Consider the following 4,261-nt stretch of genomic DNA (forward strand, 5'->3'; position numbering starts at 1 on the left):
CTTTATCAAGTTTAAGGTCTCCTATCTTACAAGGTATCGAAAACATTCCAGGATCTTTACATTTAGTAGGAAGTTTCTTTTTAAATACCGTAAATACATTTTCGCCTAAGCTAATCTTCTCATTTCCAATTAATTTCCTTTTAGATGTGCATAATTCTTTCAAAAACTTAGCATATCTAGGCACTTATTTAATTGCATCAATTAATGGAATATTAACTTGTACCTTGCAGAAAGTCTCTAGAATTTTGGCATTAACGTCGTCTGACTTTTCCTTCCTCAAACGCTGTGGAAATGGCGCCTTCGGCACATAAGACCGAGGTTGGTTATTAGCGTTCTGACTTGCTTGTGCTCGAAGCTCGGGAACCCTCGTTTCCTTTTAAAAATTTGTTGCATCATGCGAAGCAGTGGACTGTTGTAAACGTGATTTCCCTGCTTCCTTTGGTGCTGCTTGCGACGGTTGTAAATCAGCCTTTGGCAAGGCTAAATTTTCCTCCTCAGTATCACTAAATCAGACATTTTTTACCTCAGTTTCGTCTTCCTCGTCGCTGTTTTGGACCTTCTTTAGTATCGATCTCAACTCCTTCCCACTTCGCAAGGTTATAGCACTGACATTATCCCTCAGATTTGCCACGGGCTGTAATGGTAACCGATTATTTACCTATGCTTGCAAGTTCCCAAGATTAACGTCAGTCGATGAGGCTCTGGTTTGCAATTGCTTCACTGCCAATTCCAAAGACTAAAACCTTCCATCAGTTTCCTTCTTCTGGTCAGCCATCATCTTCATCATTTGTTCAAGCATGGTATGGGTCTTGGTTTCGACACTCAGGTTTTGATGGGTTGGTTGTGACATATTATATGGTCGGGAATTTTGCTGCTCAAATTCTGGAGGCGTAGCTCGATTTTGATATCTAAGATTAGGGTGATCTCTCCATCCCTCATTATAAGTTACCGAGTATGGATCATACCTCCTCTGATTTGTAAAGATGGCGTTAGCTTCCCCTTCCTGTAATGTCGGACACATATTTGTGGTACATCCTTCTAAACAACAAATGCCACATAGTGAAGCTTTCGCAGTACCTCCAGTCATCAACTTACATACCATAGCCGTTAAATTAGCTAATTGAGCCTCCATCATACTCGACTGGCCCTCATCCATTCGTTTACCCAAGTCGGACCTCTTGAGACAAAATTGTTGTGTATTCTGCGCCATATGAGTGATCAAATTTCGGGCTTGCTCAGGAGTTTTATCAACCAATGCACCTCCACTCGCGGCATCAATCATTCCTCGATCTTGTGGCGTCAGACCTTCATAAAAATATTGCACTAAAAGCTACTCGCTAATCTGATGCTGTGGACAACTCGCACATAGTCGTTCAAATCTTTCCCAGTACTCATATAGTGACTCACCTACCAGCTACTTAATTCCACAAATTTCTTTCCTAATCGACCCTATCCTAGATGCCGGAAAATACTTCTCAAGGAAAGACTTATGTAACCCTGTCCAAGTTGTAAATGAACCTGGCGGCATGTAATATAACCAGTCCTTTGCCAAACCTTTTAACGAGAAAGGGAAGGCTCGAAGCTTGATTTATTCCTCTTCAATGCCATCTGGCTGCATAGTTGAACAAGTAATTAAAAATTCATTAATACGCCGGTAAGGGTCCTCACCTGGTAACCCATTGAATTTTGGCAACAAATTTAGGAATCCCGAATTAAGCTTTAATGGCCTATCAAGGGTGGGATATGTGACATATGGTGGTTGCGCAGCCAAGTTAGGTGCGGCCAATTGCTTCAAGGTCTAGTTGGCCATGTTGATATCCTCTGAAACGTTAGGCTCAACGTGGAGGTTGGGATATTCGGCTTGCTGATCGGTAATGTTAACAGGGTCTTTCGATGTTCGTCGTCCGCTCCTTAATAACATATACTATAGGGACTAAAATACCTGCATAGACAAAAACAAGAAAACAAAATAAGTTCTGAAAATCAAATAGATTTGACTACGTCGTTTCCTCGACAACGGCGCCAAAATTTAGTAGCTGTCGTTACGACCACCGAATTTTATCCTCTACTAAGAAAATATTAACTGGTAATATATAGTAAGTAAGAAGCTCGTGTAAACCTATTTGAAAAGAATTGAAATTAAGATAATGTAAACACGTGCAAGATAGTAAAATGGGGGGTTTTTACTTCTACGTTTTCCTAAAATAATGAATAAATTTTAACTCAAATTTTAAATTACTTTGAAATATTTGATCCAATAGAGAGAAAGAAGGCTTAGTTATGGGCTCCTCAATCTGCTAAGCACAAGTCGATTGCATCCCTAAATTATTCCAGTATCTTAATTCAGCAGCAAGGATAAAGAAATCACTTACGAAGTAATTTCCTATCTCTGGTAATTTTATCCAGTCAGAGAATGTTCTTAGCTGAATTTCTACCCTTAATTATCTCTCCGTCGACCAATTAAAGGTGTATTTAAAATTCTTAGAGATTTTACCTTGCATCAATCGTAAAGAGTCCTCCAGCGGTCTCTACCATTAAATCCCTAGTTGTTTTTAATTAGTTGATGGCCAATTCTTCATCACATATTCTAAGTTTATTAAGAATTTTAATTACTCAATTTGTACTTAGATGACTGTAAGAAAATCCCCAAATTAAATTGGTGACCAATCCAATTGATTTAGAAATTTCCTTTGAACGTTAAAAACAAACAATTAGAGAATACCGAACTCTTATTTAGAAAGAAAAATCATGTCTTTGAATCCCTTGCGCTCAGCTTCTTGAGTGCCTAACTAAGCTGAAATAATTTAGCAACTTATAGCAAGAAGTCCAGAACCGAAATTAATTGAAGACAGCGTAAATTTTGAACCAATCTTGTATGGAAAGCTGCTCTCAATTACCGAGCCCTTCTCCTCTCGACTAGCTGATTCTTTGAACTGTTTTCCAGCTGATTGACCGGTGCGTGTTGGCTCACAAAATCCTCTATTGAATGACCGAACTGTACCTGCAAAATAATGAAAAATCTTCTACCGGTCTACTGCTTCTTCTCCTCCTTTTATGGAAAAATATAACCTCTAATAATTCAAAACAAAACTTGATCTTATCCCCTTGATCTTAGCCTAACCCGTCGCATAAAAAGAGCTCTAGCCTACTAGAGTTTTACTTTAATTGAACTCTTCAAGGCTGATTTATTTTTCTTGAGTCAATCGGAGTCGACCGCCGCTAGCAAGAAGGAAATTTGGGGAATTAAAAATAATTCTCCTACTGATTTTGTCGCATATTCGGTCTACTGTACATCCAATTGGGACGAATTTTCTTCTTTGTCTCATTGTCAATTGGATTTCTTTAAAACCAGCATCTGACCATCCTCTTCTAGCAGCTTTATTTATGCGAATTTAATTCTAAATTGAGCCCATGTGGTTGTCCCAATGTCCCTAATCTGCGCATGGCATAAGATTGACGTTAAATTGCTGAATTGGAATGAAAATAAATTATCACGGCATGGAACATACTTACAGCATGTTTGGTTGGGTGTATTGGCTACCTTAATCGGTGAGCCCCACTTAATCCCCCTTTAATCTTTTATTTTGTTTAGGGTATTGCTATTACGGGTCTAATACATTACTGACCTAATCCCCAAAATCCACTGATTTCTAATCCCTCCCTTTTGCTCAGTTTAGGTGCTGCTTCAGTTTACCCTCCCTGTTTTACCATCCTGATCGGCTTCCCCTTTTCGTCTTCTGTTCCTTCCTTCTAGCCTCAACCTTTTCTGCCGATTTGCTCCCTCTGTCTCTCAACCTTTTCTTTTCTTTTTCTTTACAACATAATTTACGCTTGGCCTTCTCAACCTTTTCTTTTCTTTTTCTCTCTGTCACTCTTTCGCTTGCTCTCAGTTGGTGGGTTTCCAAGTTACTGCAACTGAAAGGTAAACCAATTTCTAACTCTTTTTTGCTCTCAAACTGCTTTAATGTTTGCAGCTCTAAATTTATCGCTGTTTTTTCCCTGTTGTTCCATTAGGTTCAAGAAATTGAGCTTTTTTCTGCTTCATATTTTATTTTGAGTGGTTATTTTCCTTCTTTACCATGTCAAATTTTAAGTTTGATTGGTTTAATTTGATGGGTTTCTGTTATTGGATTAATTTCTATGGATTCCTGTATTTTAATTAGCTTAAGTTTCGAGTAGAGTTCTATTTCATAAAGAATGGAATGACCTACAGTTGTTAAATTATTATTCAATCCTTCGTGATACGCTCGATTGTGTTGTT

Source organism: Gossypium hirsutum, chromosome D12, assembly GCF_007990345.1.
Source record: "Gossypium hirsutum isolate 1008001.06 chromosome D12, Gossypium_hirsutum_v2.1, whole genome shotgun sequence".
Taxonomy (NCBI): Eukaryota; Viridiplantae; Streptophyta; class Magnoliopsida; order Malvales; family Malvaceae; genus Gossypium; species Gossypium hirsutum.